Here is a 17,004-nt window from a genome sequence, read left to right as displayed (position 1 = left end):
ACTGCTTCCTGGAAATGGGCTATTTTAAGTTGCAATCACTGGGCAAATCAATTAACTTCTCTGGACTGCAGTTTCCCCTCCTTCCTCCCTCCACTGGGCATTCGTGAGCCCAGCCTTAGCCTTGTGGACAGTGTTTTGATGGAGTCAGACCAAGACCTTGTGTGAGAAGATGGTGGGGTCCCATATGGCCAGTGGTGACTGAATTAACTGTCTTTTGTGGCTGATTGTTGTCCATTTGGCTCAAGGGCTGACCCTGGGTTCTGCCTGCTGGTGGGGACAGTTGGTTAGGGTCCCCTCCTCTCAGTCTCTGCGAAGCCCCACCACCCCCTCAGGAAGATAGTGCTTCCCTGCTGCCCCTTGAGCCCTCGCCACCCCCTCTCCTTGCAATCCCCGTGCCCTCTCTTAGGCAAGGATGAGGACTCGTTTTTTTCCCTTAATGAGAGTTTAAGTCAAAGTAGGTATTTGCTCCAATGGATGACCAGTTGTAGAAGGAAAAGCACTGTCTTCTGATGGAACATCAAGGGTTAAGACTTTGGTGGGCAGCAGGCTAGACAAAAACGCAATCAGGGGACCGGGCTTTGCCCTTTCTTCATTTTCTGTGACTCCTCACGTTGAACTCCATTACTTGCCTCCTGCTCAAGGAGATACAGTCCAGGAACCTGCCCATTAGGGTGTGCTTGGGTGATACCACTCCCAAGAAAGCCCAAAAGAACCCACCAGAATTCTACCAGTTGCCCCAAATGGCAGTGCTTTCCCACCAGCTCTTTTCCCAGCACCATAGAGAGCTGAATCAAGCTGATCCTGGAAACTCACATCAGCTACCATGTTTCTATTCCTAAGCTCCATGCAGAACTGAAAAGGAGAAGAAGACAGTGCCTGCCCTTGATAAATGAGGTACAGGGTAAAGACAGACAGACAGACAGGCTCTCTGTCCATCCTTTGCTTCAATCATGTGGGGAGTGACCCTGGAAGTCAGCGAGCTCCCTCCTGGGAACCTTCTATCTGTAGAGAGGACGCTGATAGAGGTCTTACCCCCACAGTGGCTCAGGGTGAGGGTCGAGCAAGGTCGTGTACAGCAAGGAACTTTCAGACTCTAAAGTAGATGAGAAATGTTGATTCTTAGCTCTGGAGCATAATAAGTGTACGTGTGTAAGGTCTGCGGCTTCCCAGGTGGCTTGGTGGTAAAGAATCCACCTGCCAATGCAGGAGACACGGGTACAATCCCTGGGTGAGGGAAGATCCCCTGGAGGAGGAAATGGCAACCCATTCCGGTATTCCTGCCTGGAAATCCCATGGGCAGAGGAGCCTGGCGGGCTATAGTCCATGGGGTCGCAGAGAGTTGGACACGACTGAAGGACTGAGCACGCACACATGTGTAAGGTCCGGCATATGCTGAGTGCCGAGAGCATGTGGGGTGCGTGGCACTCAGTGTCCCTGTTGTTTAGTGAAGGATGAGGTCAGTGTTTCAGGGAGGAGCCCAAGGGGGAGATTTCTCAGCAGAGATATGGCTTCTTCTGGATGTTCAGACGTAGGGGGAATAGAACAGATGCTCTCTGGATTGGTAAATTGCTTTGGGCTGTGGAAGAAATTGCCACAAACGCGGTGGTTTGAAATAACAACAATGTATTATCTCTCAGTTCTGGATGCCAGAAGCTACCAATCTCTCTAGAGCCTCCAGGAGGGGATCCTACCCAGCCTCCCAGTTTCTGGGGGCTCCAGGTATCCTTGGCTTGTGATTGCACCTCTCCAGTCTCTGCTTTCATCTGCACACAGCTTCTCTCCTGTGTTTCTGTGGGTCAAATGTTCTCCTGTCTTTCTCTTATAAGGACGCTTGCCATTGGACTAAGGGCTCACCCTAAATCCAGGATGATCTTACCTTGAGATTCATAATTTAATTTCATGTGCAAAGATGTTTTCCCAAGTAAGGTCACAGTCACAGGTTCTGTGGGTTTAGGACTTGGATATATATGTTTTGGAGGGATAGGCACAATTCAATCACGAACCACCTCAACAATTTTCCCCCGGTCTGAGAACCAATAGAAGGGACCTCAAAATGTGTTTCTAAGTGGAAAAGACAGTGGCATGCATGGACACTCATCGTCTGTGCTCTCCTCGTGTGCAAATGGCTCTGGCAGAAAGTTCTCTATAAACCTAAATCAATATGTATTCGTTAAAACAGGATCATGCAGCCCACCTCCCAGTAGGACATATTCACACGTGCAGGCATGTGGTCCAAGTGAGCTTCAATCCTGAGACCGGTGTGCTGGGTCAGGGGGCCCCCTTAGCTTCTCTTTGGGAGAAAGACCTGCTGGCAGTCTGGATGAGGGCAGGCAGGGCTCCACATGTGGTTGAAATGCAGTCACCACCTGTCGGTCCAGCCCTTTGCTCTGCCTGGGGAACTGTCAGCCCAAAGCAGGGAGCTCGTCTCTCCTCCCAAGAGGGTGGGGGCATCTTCCATACGTCCTCCAATGGAGGCGGTCGCTTCTTCCTAAGATGCGCGTGTACCCCCTGTGCTCATGGTGACCCAGGGGCCTCAGTACTAGTGGAGAGACCAGCTGGAAAGTCTCTGATCTTTCATGGTCCTCCTCATCCTGTCTTCCCTTCAAAAGCTTCTCTCGACCTCAGGGACCAGCCCTGCTACTCCGTATTGAGAACATCACACTCAGTAGCTTTCTGATCTCAACACCAGCCTGTTCTACCAAAATCCAGGGAATGGGGGATAAAACCAGCCCCAAACAGAAAAGAAAAATCAGAAACAAAATCTAAATGTGGAGCTAAGATTGGGAGGCCATACGCAGTGCAAAGCCCACTGGGAACGTAGTCCCCTTCCACCCCCACCCCCATGTAGGTAATAATGTTGCAGCAGCAGAGCAAGTGGTAATAACAGATGACTGTGCTTTCGTGTTTGTTGTTGGAACAGTTAGTTGAGCCAGAGGTCTGGGTCACAGGTGCCCATTTTCAAAGGGCTTCCTCTCCCATGATTACGAAGCACATGGAATGTGTCCATTAAGGGCAGTGGGAGTCTGTGGGGTGTGGCCCCAGGGAATATTAATCACCCCTCATTCCTGATTGAAGTGTCAAAGATGGAGCAGGGATGTTGGGTCGGATAAACCAGCAAGCATGGGGTGAATGGGCCATTATGGACACCATTGCGTTGGAGGTGGGGTAGAATGCGTTAAAATAAACACCCCCTGGGAATCAAAGGAGCTCAGAGAGCTTACTGCCACCACCACCCAAAGCCAATATTTCACAGCAGAGTGACAGACACTCTGAAAGTGTTGGGTGTCTGAAGACGGAGTGCCATTAATAACTTCAAAGGAAGCTAGAGATAGGCCTTGGTCACCCACGATTTACAAACAACTTTCTTGTCTTCTTTGACCTGGCAGGTCCTGGTTAGAGAGATCCGAGCTGGCTTCTTGGTGAGAGAGCTGACCCCACTGTGTTTGTGTGTGTGTGTGTGTGCGTGTACGTGCAAGTGTGCGTACACACAACTTTGTGAGTGCGTGCGAATGTGTGTATTTTTGAGGCGGGAGGACCTGGTTTCCTCAGCATGACAATGATAGGGTGATTTGTTTGGGGTGACCTGAGGGGCTATAACGTGGCAGAATTTGAAACCCAGAAATGAAATGGAGAGTAATCTTTTGATGGGGGTGCGGGATGGAATTTCCCAATTCAAATCTGGGAAAACCTTTGGCTCACATCCTTGAAGGTCAGCTAAATCAGCAAAACATTTTCAAAGAAGTGGCCAGGAATATTTGTGTCCAGGAGCTGAAATAAGATGTTGTTATGGATTCTTTCTCCCTTTTATTTTTGGAGAATCTTCCTGTCAATAATTTATGAAGATGAGAGAGAGGATGTTTTTGAAAAATATTTTTTAAAAGGATGCTTAATTTCCCTCTTTCAACTATTCCAATAACTTGGGACTAATCATTCGAATTAACAGATGGCTTGGCAGTGAAGTCTTCTGCAAGCAGAAGGCCAGAGGAGTTATGAAGGATGGAGACCTAATTTATAAGATTTTATGATGATTGGCATCTTTGAGACTCTTCTGAGAACTGAACTTTTTATTTTTATTTTTTTGACTTTCCAACACCACTGAATTTAATGTTTTTTTTAAAAAAATTTTATTTTATATTGGACTATACAATGCATATGGTTGTAAAGAGTCAGACACGACCGAAGTGACCTAGCATGCATGTAGTCGATTTACAATGTTGTGTTAATTTCAGGCTATAGATAGCCAAGTGATTCTGTTATACGTATACATGTATCTATTCTTTTCCCATTTAGTTATTATAGTATATCGAGCAGAGTCTCCTGTGCCATACAGAAGGTCCTCGTTGGTTATTTGTTTTAAATATAGTAGTGTGTCTACGTCAATCTCAAATCCCCAGTTTATCCCTCCCCCTCATCTTTCCCCTTTGGTAGCCATGTTTGTTTTCTATGTCTGTGGATCTGTTTTTCTTTTATAAATATTAGTAATATTGTATCTTTTAATTTTTTAGATTCCACATATGGGGTATCTGGTATCATATGATATTTGTCTCTCTCTGACTGACTTCGCCTAGTGTGATCATCTCCAGGTCGATCCGTGTTGCTGCACATGGCATTATTTCATTCTCCTGGTATGAAGGTCACATGCCTTTTATTTATTTAAAATGTTTTCATAGTCCTTTCTATGATGATTTATCGCAGGATGTTGCCCTTGTTGTTCATCCATTCTATATGTAATAGCTTGCAGCTGCTGATCCCAGGCTTCCAATCCAACTCTCTCTCCTCCCACGTGGCAACCACCAGTTTATCCTCTAAGTCCCTGATTCTGTTTCTGTTTCATAGATAGGTTCATTTACGTCATATTTTAGATTCCAAATGTAGGTGATATGATAGGGTATTTGTCTTTTTTTTTACATACTTCACTTAGTATGATAATCTCCAGTTGTATCCATGTTGCTGCAAATAGTAACATTTCATTCTTTCTCATGGTCCCATAGTATTTCATTGTATACACACACACACACACACACACACACACACACATATACCACATCTTCTTTATCCATTCATCTACCGATGGACATTTAGTTCCTTCCATGTCTTAGTTACTGTAAACAGTTGATGCAGTGAACACTGGGGTATATGTATCTTTCAAACTATGGTTTTTCTCTGGGTATATGCCCAGGAGTGGGATTGCTGGGTCATATGGCAGCTCTATTTTTAGTTTTTCAAGGAACCTCCATACTGTTCTCCATAGTGGCTACACCAATTTACATACCCACCAACAGTGTAGGAGGGTTTCCTTTTCTCCACACTCTCTCTAGCATTTATTATTTGTAGACTTTTTGATGATGGTCATTCTGATTGGTATGAGGTGATTTCTCATTGTAGTGTCAGTTTGCATTATTCTAATAATTAGTGATGTTGCGTGAAAGTGTTTAAAAACCTAAATTCAGTGATCCACCATCCAAGTTTCCAGCAAAGGAGTTAGGGGAGCTGGAAGTTTCTTTGTAGATTTCAAGTAGCCTTGACTTACCAGACACTTATCAAGCATAAGAATAGGAATGGTGTGTACAACTCTGAACAGAGATTCTTATACATAACATGTTTGACAACCACTGAGGGCAAGGAGGGTAAGCAAAGAGGCGATCCATCCATCCAGGCTGCCCTGACAACAAACAGCAGTTTCTAGCAAGGAATTTTCAAATGTCCCTGCTTGCCCATGAGGTGTATGCCGTTTAGTTTCTGCGTTAAGTGCCTGAAGTTGTGACGACGTCTTAATGGATTGGCTTGTTGGGGGATTAACTAAGATATTGGAGTGTGTCTTCTGCGTGGTGTGGGAGGTAGTGTTTCAGAAATCAGGGTTTAGGTTAAATGTGCGATAGGTCCTTGCTGGAGTGGTTTCTCTTCTCACCTGAGCACCTAATCTGCCTGATGCCATTTGAAGAACCGGGGGAGTTGTTTTCCATTTTGCGATTATTCCGTGTAATTGACGTCAGTAAAAGACCATCTTTTGTACCTGAAGGGGAAGTTCACTACTAAGCCTTGTCATGAAAATGATTATTTCCCAGGTTAGGGTCTTAGGGACTTAGGAAAGGAAGCTTTGCAGGTGTGTGTTGTGTGCCCGCTTGCACATTTGCCTGCTCACATTGGAGTGTTATTTTTTCATTAGAAAAAGTCACTGAAAACTCACACGTCCATACAAAATGGGTAAAACTACCTGAGCAAAAGCCTCTACCAAACGATTCGCTTCTGTTGTGGTTATACAATTCCTGATGAAGTCACCGTTCCGAAAAGAATACTTTTCAGAACATGGGGAGCAGCGGGGATGAACTCAACATCATTCAATTCTATTTGCATTTCAAGTGGGACATTCTAGTCTCCAGGAGCTTAAAACTCATCAGCAATCAGCCTATTACCCTTTTCCTAATATCACAGTTATTGACCCTGGGCTGCAAAAAAGAATCTCATAATGAGATTTGTCCTGTTTTTGTGTTTATGTACGCATTTCTTTCTCTCTAGTAGATGACATATCAGCTTTTATTTATTTTTTTATTATTGAAATCCTTTGTGTCAGAAGGACCTGCTCCATTAACTGAATCCTGTTCTATGTACTCTGATGTGCGGATACACGAAAACACTCCTTGGTATAAAGAGTGTTCTTATATATTTCCTTAGAAACGCATTTCGCGGAACTGAATGGAGAACGCTGATGTGGTTGAGGTTAATTATTCGGACTTTTGTGGGCACATTGGAAGTCGTGCTGCTTCTGCCGGTACACAGACTAAAATTGGAACGCTGAAGAGGAGCCCAGCGTGGCCCTGTGCCCAGATGACACATCTAAAGTCATATTGATTGAGAGAGATGCTTTATTGAACGATAAGAACTCCATCGAGTTTCTGGTTTTGCAATTTCCTGCAGCTGGCGTGGCTTCTGGCAGTAAACACCGTGAGATTCAGGGTAACATTTCAAAGTGAGATTTTAGAGAAATCTCCCAATAACTAAACTCAGAAGGCACTTTCAGTTTAGGAGCTGCACCCACATCTAATCCCCCCAACAGACTTAAGATGATTCATTTTCATTTTCAGAGGGAGAAACTGAGACTCAGAGTCTCCAAGTCATCCAGTGACCTGCTCAGGGCCACCCAGATGATGAATCAGGGGTCCATGGTGTTTCCTAAATTCAATAATTCATGGACCATCTTCAGAAATGTCCCATCTGCATGTCATCTGTGTGATTATTTGCTTATGTGATCCACTTAAGCTCATTGGCAAAACCCATAAATTCTTTTATTTTCAATAGAAACTGTTTATCAATGCTGGAAATGGAAAGCCAGTATCATATGCCATTAAGAGAATGTTTTCCTGGCAAATAAATTCTGTCTAGATGGTTGTGGGCGAGAGCCCTAGATACACTCTCTTTGCTTAAAAAGAGACCTGGAAGACTTTAGATATACATTAGCATCCAATTGGGACTTTCTTTCCCCAATCAGAGGGTAGTAGGGAGAACAACCTTTTCATTGGGTGATTGCATTTTATTTAATGCTAAGCTTGTGACTCTTCCCCCACTGGGGGTCTGAGTCCCTCCCTGGGACTTTCTTGTGCTGTCACATCTGCTTTCCTCTGTCAATAACATTCCATTGGCTTCTGCTGTCTTAGCTAGGATTTCCTCAACTCTTGTAAGGCTTTCACCTGTATCAATTTAAACCCTATGTTCATCAGAGTTGGGCTGTAGAAGCTGTGAACCAACATTCTGCAAAGACCCTTCTTGAAGACTGAATCTTTTCTGCCTCATGGGGGTGGGAGCTTAGTGGTGTGAGAGGTATCCTAGGCAGTGGTGTGAGAGGTATGCCTAGGTATCCTAGGCAGTTTGAGGTATCCTCAAACTCTGCATTTATAAGTCTGAGATGCTGACCCAGAGCCTTCTGTGACCAAAGGAGGGATGATGGGAAATGCCCAGGGTGCAGAGAGGAGATGGAGGGACCAGGAGCATCTGAGACTTGGGTGGGGGCTCATCCTTCTCCTGAGGACAGTGAGGGGCCATTGAAGGATGAGGAGGGCAGAGGGCAGACCATCCATTGCAGGTGAGTGTGGAGAAATGATTGGGGCAGATAGAGTGGATGCTAGGAGGCAGATGAGGAAGTTCTTGAAACAAGTTGGGCAGGTTTGTGTTGAAAGTGAACTTGGAAAACAGGGATGCTCCACCTAGAGGAACAGAAAAGTTTAGTTCTTAATTATGTGAGTAATGATGAATCATACATCTTTTAACACATTCAATTATGGTAATGAGGCTCATGTTCACTTTGACCACCACCCCCATTCCCCATGCCCCCTGCCCCCTCCAGATGAAACTACAGTTTGGGATAGGAAGGCACCTGCCAGAGTGTTGTTTCTGTGCATGCGTGTGTGTGTGTGTGTGTCTGTGTCTAATAGGAATTGTACAACACTACCCATCTCACTGTGCAACTTGCCTTGTTTTACTCAACACCATTTTGTGGTCTTCCCATACTGTTAATACATATGGAGCTATCCCAGCCTTGTAAATAGGGACGGAGCCTCTCTGGGTGGGGCTGCTGTGACCCTAGGCAGTCATTCTCTTAACAGTGAATAGTTCATCTTATTGCCAGTACTTCACATGGAACTACTGTCCATGACTCCCAGGCCCAGGTAGGGGGGTTTCTCTAGGGAAGACCCAAGAAGAATTGCTGAGTCTTTGTTATGTTGCACGTTTAAAATACTTTATTTTATATTGGAATATCGTTGATTTATAATGTGTTAATTTCTGGTATACAGCAAAGTAATTCTGTTATACATATATATAAGGGATATATGTACCTATTCTTTTTCAGATTCTTTTTCCATAAGTTATTACAGAGTATTAAGTACAGTTCCCTGTGTTATACAGTAGGTCCTTGTTGATTATCTACTTTATGTACAGTAGTATATATACATTGACTATCTACTTACGTATAGTAGGCTATATATATTAGTGTATATATAATCTCCTTATTTACCCCTCCCCTCTCTCTCCCCTTTGGTAACTATAAGTTTGTTTTCTACATCTGTGAGTCTGTTTCTCTTTTGTAAATAAGTTCATTTGTATCATTTTTTTAGATTTCACATATACATGATATTGTATGATGTTTGTCTTTGTCTGACTTATTTCACTTTGTAGGATAATCTTTAGGTCCATCCATGTTGCTGCAAATGGCATTATTTCATTCTTTTTTATGGCTGAGTAATATTCCAGTGTGTATATATACACCTCATCTTCTTTATCCATTCATCTGTTGACGGACATTGAGGTTCCTTCCATGTCTTGGCTGTTGTAAGTGCTGCAGTGGACACTGGGGTGCATGTATTTCTTTGAATTATTTTCTCCAGGTATATGCCCAGGCGTGGGATTGCAGGATCATATGGTAGCTCTATTTTTAGTGTTTTGAGGAACTTCCACAGTGTTCTCTATAGTGAAAGTGTTAGCTGTTCAGTCATGTCCGACTCTTCGCAACCCCACGGATTGTAGCCTGCCAAGCTCCTCTGTCCATGGAATTCTCTAGGCAAGAATAGTGGAGTGGTTGCCATTTCCTCCTCCAGGGGATCTTCCTGACCTAGAGATCGAATTTGGGTCTCCTGCACTTCAGGAAGATTCTTTACCATCTGAGCCATGGGGAAGGCCCATGTTCTCTAGAGTGGCTGCCCTAGTTTACATGGAGGAGGGTTTCCTTTTCCTCACACCCCCTCCAGCATTTATTGTTTGTAGACTTTCTGATGGTGGCCAGGCTGACCTGTGTGAGGTGATACCTCACTGTAGTTTAGTCATGTTGCACATTTTTAGTAGATATTTCCAAGTTGCTTTCTATTTCACATTCCCATCAGTACCATATTAGAGTACCTTTTCCTTCTTCGATCTTATCAAGCTTAAAAAAAAATACGAAGATGTGTGACAGATGCTAACTGGAAAGCCTGTCACCAGGAGGGCCTTTCCACCCCAAGCTTGCATCTCACTGCAGGGAGAGGGGGTCCACGGCCAGACAGACCGTGAGGAAGGCTGGCAGAATCCAGTGGAAAAAAACATGGAGGGGTGAATAGACTATCTTGTTTTGAAATCACAGAGAAGAGAGTTTCTCTTGACCAAACTTTAAGTCCTCTGGGTACAATTTGATGTTCTCTCCAAATATTAATAGATTTGTTCCTCGGCTGAGGCACGATGTCTCGGTCTGCTCCGAGAGAAGTCCGTCACTGCAGAGGACACAAGGCCACATAAGACTTCCTCTGTGCCGAGCCAATTCATTAGACCTGGTGAGCAATTTGCAGAAGAGATTAATTGATTTGCAGGCTGCTGAGCTCTGAGCATTACTCAGCTACCTCCCAGAATGCTCAGGTCGCCTGGGAACTCGACCGAGCAAACAGCAATATGTGAGGCTTTAGTCAAAACCTGAGTGGCATCTTCATCCCTCATTATGGACAGAAGCTGAAGAGATGAATGTCTCAGTCTTCTCTGGTTTAGTGTGGGATCTGGGGCCACAGTCCAGACTCCTGGAATAAAATGAGAAGGCTTGCAGAGAATATGATAGCAATGTTTCTTTTTGCAAGCTTTGACTATCCCCAGACAGACACCTTGCTTATCTTATTCTGAAATGCTGCTACCAGCAGTGGATACCTGTATCTTTGGGTTCTGAGGAAAGAGACTCAGTTTAAATTGGCCTAGACAGAAACAGTATCTCAGGGAACAGAGAAAGGGGCTTCAGGCTTGGCTGGATCTAGGGGTATGAATGATGTCACCCAGATTCAGTTTCTGTCCATCGCTTGGATCTTCTCCTGGGGCATCATCACTGGTTCCTCTAGGACTTGCCTTGCCTGAATATGCTTGACTCCTTTCTGTAACCCCAGATCTCTGAGTCTAGGTGGCCTAGTTGGGAGCAGGTGTCTCTCCAGAACCAATCACTGGTTGAGTTGAGTGACTTGAGTGACCAGGTTTAAGTCACACACCTGCCCTTGTATGGAGGGATGGGTTGGGACCTTTAAGAGTAGAGGAGAGACAGTTTCCCAAAAGAGAGAGGGGCCCAGATGTCCAGACCACCTCTTACTCATGGTTGAATGGGATTCAGCTTCTGTGTGTCAGAGTTATGCCCTTAGAGTGAGGAGAAGCAGAAGATGCCATGAGTACTCTCCTAAGGAGCTTGGGGACCGGTTGGTGGATTGAGACACCTTTGTGAAATAGATGAGAGTTCATATGCAATTAGTCGGGCCCGCTCTGTGCCAGGCAGTGTGTGGGAGCAGGAAGAGAGGCAAACAAGAACACGCCACGGCCCCTGTCCTTAGGGAGAGCCCAGTCTGGCAGAGGCAGCCGGCACAGACTGGTAAACAAGTCATTACACATGCAATGCGGTAAGCTCGCTGATATGATTAAGCTTCCAAATGAGGGATCCTGACAGGGCCGGCTGGAGCGGGGAAGGGAGAGTGGGCTAGCGTAAACAGGAACAAAACAGGAGGGGGCCACGCTTCCGCCACATCTCCCCGTGGCCCCTCCATCCGGGCCCCCACTGCAGGGGGAGCGCGGCCCCCTACAGAGACCTGCAGCCTGTCACTGCATCATCCCTTTTTCTCCTCCTTGGATCATAAAGAATCTTTGCTATCCACAGAAAACTGCTGGAAGTGGAGGCGCGCAGCACTTAACTACTATTTACTTATTTATCTAAGATGCTAAGTGTTTCCCTTGGCAGTCGCTAATAGATTCCTGTAGAAACGGAGCGACACATCCTGAATTCCAATTTCTGCACCAACAGAAGTTGGGAGCACGAGAGTATGAAGTGCACTCGTGCCTGGCTCCACTGGGGAGGCCAGAGGTCAGGACCACAGAGTCATTTAAAGAGGTTGAGATTTGGAAAGATAAACTGTATTATGCTCAAAATTTTCGTTTAAAACAAAAGAGGCACATGCCTTTGATCACGAATCTGAATTGGAGACTGTTCTGCTTTGGGAGGGCTTTCTGGAGACTGTCCTTACCTTGGAGTTGGGGGAGCCTCTTCTCAGCAGAACCCTCAAAAAGAGTCTTATTCTAGAATATTCTATGTTGAAGGACTGGTAGACAAATGGCATCAGAGGATGAAGCAAGAGAAGTGATGATTTCAACAGACCTACCAATGGGGGACAAAACCATGGAGGGTTCCGGTCACCTTGTTGAGTCTTTCCTCTCTGACCTCCACCTGGGACCTGATCTTCCGGAGGGGCCAGGCTGTTTTGCTTTGGGGAACAGGCGAGCCTTTAGGGTTAATTTTAAAGGTGAATTTTAACTAAGGGATTAGTAGCAAAGTGAGACCTGAATGGCGTCAACAACTCTTAAGTGATAAGTAGACCAACTGCATTGAGTCACAATGAGAAGGTCATTTGTAAGCCTCAGTTCCTTTGTAAGCCTCTTGATTACATCACAAAGGAAGTCACCCTTTGATGCTAATACATCTTTAACACCTGCCTGCCTAAGTCTTGAGAGAGGTTGGGTTTCAACCTCTAACTAGAATTTGAGAACTAGGTTCTGTTTTTTTTCCTGTCTGTAGATTTACAGGTACCCTCTTAGGACAGATACTTCATCCTACCCAGTTGCTTCCTACAATAGACCTTGGAAAGCCAAATAATTTAAAAAATGCCAAATGCTCCTTATTCCTCCCTCTCTTTCAGCCCCTCATTCGGCCAGTAGTAGTGCAGGGCAAGAAACTTTGTTTCTGGAGTCTGAAGAATTCAAGTCCTGACTTTTCTTCTTACTACTTCCTTGGCCAAGGTCATCCTTTCCCTTTCCCTCAGATCCTGATCTGTAAAATGGGGCCGTGTCTGAGTCCATAGGTATCAGAGACTCACTGACCTGGCACTTGAAGAGCCCATGAGGCCAGTCTAGATAGCCCACTCATCTGTCCAGGGGACTGGCAAGATACCCAATCTACATGAGATGGTGAGTTAGAAAGAGGCTGTGTCACGCATTGAAAGGACTTTGTGGGTGTCACAGTGGTTATCCTGGCTGACAGTGGGGGCTGTGGGTTATCCTTCCACCCAAGTCTGGGAAAGACTTCTACAGGTCAAGGGGATGAGTCAAGGAACAGTGAAATTCAGATGGGGAGCTAGGTGGTATGGAGTCAGAGGGTGCTCGGGGGCACATGAATTTATGCACTTGGGTACAGATGGCCTGTGAGCGAGACTGGCCCCAAAGGTAGAGGGGACAAAGGGATTTGAATAATCCTTTGGGTTCTGGCGCCTTCCTGGCACTGTGAGTTCTGCTTAGGGACTCTGCCTTTCTCTAAATAAATGCATTCACTGTGGCCTTTGCCCCAAGGTTGGATGCTGGCAGGGAGCACAGGGGAATCGGGTCCAACAAGCTTTGCTTCCTGCTTGAGCACTGGAATTTCTTCTTCTAATTTTCAATATGGCCCCTTGGGGTCAGCAGGGGGATGTCAGGGCCATTCTCCATTCTAATTAGGAGTCCTGCCCAAGTTCAAACATGGAGGAAAAGAAACTCAAGTTGCATTCTAACGCTTTTTTTCTTTTGCTAAAGCTCTATATTTTTGCTTGTTTATTTCCCTAACTTTCAGAGACACGAAGAAGTAATTTTTGTGCCCCCACCCGCTCCGCACAGACATTAGCGATCATTTTCAGTCACTTCAGCTCTCCCTTTTTGCTACGAGGCACCTGGCATGCCGGGAATGGACAAAAGCTATTTCTCTAAGTACTCGCGTTTGAAATTATTAAGTGTTCATTAAGCACCCCCGGGTGCAAAGCACTCTCGGAGATGTTTGTTTCTCAATTTTCTATAATTTCCTGATTTTTTTCCCCCTTCGCAAAAGGCAGATTGAAAAATGAACTCAGTGCATCTCAGCCTCTGAATCATAGTTAATGTACGACGCCCCCTCTCATAACCGCGCTGTTTTTCTTCTGCCTCCTCTTGTCTCCTTTCTTATCAATCTGAGATAAAGTTCTTATTCTTTTTAACCCCTATTCCAGAGTTGGGGTTGGTGGGGGTGGGGACTGGAACTTTTTTTGCTTTGTTCTCGACTCCCTGCCAGGAAGAAAGGAGTGCAAGAGCGGTGACCAGCACTCGCCCGGACTGCGGGTGGGCACCTCTGATGGGCATTGGGGCTGTGGGCGGCTCTGTGGCACCCGAACAGGTGCATCAAGAGAGCTGGGACTCTGCTCCCCGGGGGACCTGCCCCCTAGCTGGTGGGCAGCAGGGACCACCCCCCCGCCCCCGCCCCGAGAATCCCCCTGTGTGCGGACCCTAGTGGAAAAATACAGAAGCCCGAAGCCCCGACTCCCGTCCGCCCTCACGCCTGGTGATGCTGAGTCTTACATGAGTACAGAGAAAGGCTGTTTTTCTCTTTCTCTTTTTCTATTTTTTTTAAAACAACAACCTCATATAACCTCAAAAGTTGCCCATGAATTTACCCAAACTTTTTTTATGAAACTATTCTAACCTCTGATGGGGGTTAAAAAACAAGCCCTGTGAATTTATTACCGAAGCGGGGAAAAAATAAAAAAACTTTTTATTTGATGGAAATTGTCTTCCAAGCTTCAAGGGCGCCCCCTAGCGTCTAGGAGCAGGCAGCGAGGCTGGCTCCTTCCGTCCGGGAGCCCTGCTGAAAGACCAAATTCGGGGTCCCTCTGTGGGGGACTCTGATCTCGCCCAGTTGTGGGTCCCGTGTGGATCGGACCCTGACTCACGTGGGGAGGGGACTGCTCTGACTACCAGAGGACCCCTTGGCACGAATTTATTTTCTGTTCTTTGGAATTTAGATGACTATAGCCCAGGGATGGGAGAGGAGGGTTTTCATCTTAAGACCCCCTCCCCACCCCATTTTTGAGATAGGCAGGACCACTTCTGCTCAAGAAATGGCCCTTGCCACTGTTTCAGCATGCAGGGGACCCCGGCTCTTTCCTGTCCTCCCATTTTTCTTATAAATGAGAAATGCCACCCAGATGTGCAAGAATAAAAACCAAAGCTAAGAGAGGAGGCAGAAGCCCCAGCCGAGGATGGAGGGAAGGAGAGGGGAAGAAAAGAGAAGAGTGATAGGATGAGGGTGAAATAAAGGACTAAACGGGGCCGGGCAGGGGTTTGGGTGGGCTGCAGGACCTTGGCCGGCTCCCCATCCTGGTATGTGAGCAGGATACGGGATTCTGCTGCAAACGCAGACTCCTGGCTCCTTGCACAACAAACAGGGCTTTTCAGTCTTTCTGTGTCATGTATGTGAGGTGTTTCTATCCTCCCCAGCTTGGAAACAAACCAGTTGTCCTTCAAAGCTGACCATGTTTTTAAGAAGCACACGCTAGAAATATTATAAAAAAAAAAAAAAAAAAAAAGGAAGCAAATGTTCTAACCCAGAGATGCAGGGAAGGAGCAAGCCTGCAGCAGCCAGCCCAGCAGGGGCACCAGTGGGACAGCATCTCCCGAATCGGTTTGGAGGGAGGCTGCGGTCCTGTGTCCTCGGCTGGTCTCAGCGGCACCCTTACCTCAGTTTCTCCGTCTATAACTCCAAGACGAAAAATGCCAGTATCCATTTGATAGGGCTGTTGAGATATCGCTTTTATCTATCGTTTAAAACAGGGGGCTTAATATCTTATTTGACAGTGAGCATCCCAGATCATGACTTTTAATCTCTACCAAGGAGCCAGAAACCCAGAATTTTCCATTAAGTTAAATCTCCCGATTTTTACATGACAAGAGTGAATTCACATTTTAAAAAAACAAGCGCATGCATACACACTGGTCTGAGCCCCAGTATAGTCAGGAGCTTTGAGACCTTTGCCAGCTGCCAGGGGGCTTGGGAAGGCTGCCCCCACTCCCTATGTCAGCCCCCACCCCTACATGCTGAAGCCGGTGTGCTTACAGTTCTTTTAGCATGAATGGATTTGAGGGAAATGACCCCTTTTCCTCCCCCTTCCCCGAGAATGTGGGAGGGGCACTTTTGAATCCATGCACACCAGGAAGCCACAGTGGAATGTGGCATGTGGGCACGCATGTGGGCAACCACGGAGACGCGGGAAGGGGAGACTTCTCCTCCTTGTCCCTGAAGCCCTCGCTGGCCCCTCCCAATAAGTGTGTGCTTTTCAGCCTTGGTGCTTCAAGGTGTGTCTTGGCTTCTGTCCTGGTTTTGGTGGCATCACCTGCCAGGCTGGCTTATCATGTGTTCCTGTACCAGGGGAGGCCTCCCCTCTGCCCAGCCCCTCCTGGGTTTCCTGTGTTCCCTCCTGACTGGCGTGCCCTTCTGCCCTGATGCCTGCACACAGCGTCCATCTGCTCTTGCTGCTTGGATGAGCTGGTTGCTCTTTGCACATGGCCCCACTTCCTTCACTCAGCCCTCCACACTCTCAGGGGCCGCTGATGGAGCATCTTCTGTGCTGTTACATTGTCTGACGGGTAAACCAAGCCCATTTCACTGAGCTCCCTTTGTCTCCAAAAATGTTGAGACCCAAGCTTCTCCAAGTGTCATAGACAAAACAACAACAGAAATTACATGGCACAGTGATTCCAAAAAGCATGAGAGAAAACACTACCGAGAACCAGAGACACGAATTCCCATTTATCTTTGTTCGAATGGATTAAATAGAGTATGCTATTGATTTTTTAAAATCCACACATTAATGGTTCAAAAGAAATTCGTTTTGTATGTTTTAATATGAAAGCAATTATTTTCCTTTTAAAACTGCTTCCTGGGTCTGTTATGGTTTGTTCTTTTCTTTCCCTTTTCATTCTGCAGAGCAGAATACTGCATGTTGCTAAGTGGAGGGAGGGGGGAAGCTCTTCATTTTTCCCTTATTAATCTCTATCTGCTATACATTTTAAATGCTACATTCTATAATGCTTAATTTCAATTAATTTGGATTCATTTAAGTAACATTTCATTATAGATTCAATGCACTCATATTTTTCTGTAAATTAAGAAATGAGGAACATTATTTAGTGACTTAAGTCATCCTGTCCGGAGAAGGCAATGGCACCCCACTCCAGTACTCTTGCCTGGAAAATCCCATG

At 45.9% G+C, this 17,004-nt stretch overlaps 1 protein-coding gene across 2 annotated transcripts in view; it reads left to right on the top strand.

Annotated features, from left to right (window-relative positions):
* ZNF831 (zinc finger protein 831) overlaps positions 1-17,004 on the top strand; it is a 92,068-nt gene that overhangs the window by 36,935 nt on the left and 38,129 nt on the right. The window lies entirely within an intron of this gene.

The sequence above is a fragment of the Bos javanicus genome, chromosome 13, assembly GCF_032452875.1.
Source record: "Bos javanicus breed banteng chromosome 13, ARS-OSU_banteng_1.0, whole genome shotgun sequence".
Taxonomy (NCBI): domain Eukaryota; kingdom Metazoa; phylum Chordata; class Mammalia; order Artiodactyla; family Bovidae; genus Bos; species Bos javanicus.
Note: the sequence above shows the minus strand (reverse complement) of the source record. Positions and strands in the feature narration are given on the sequence as shown.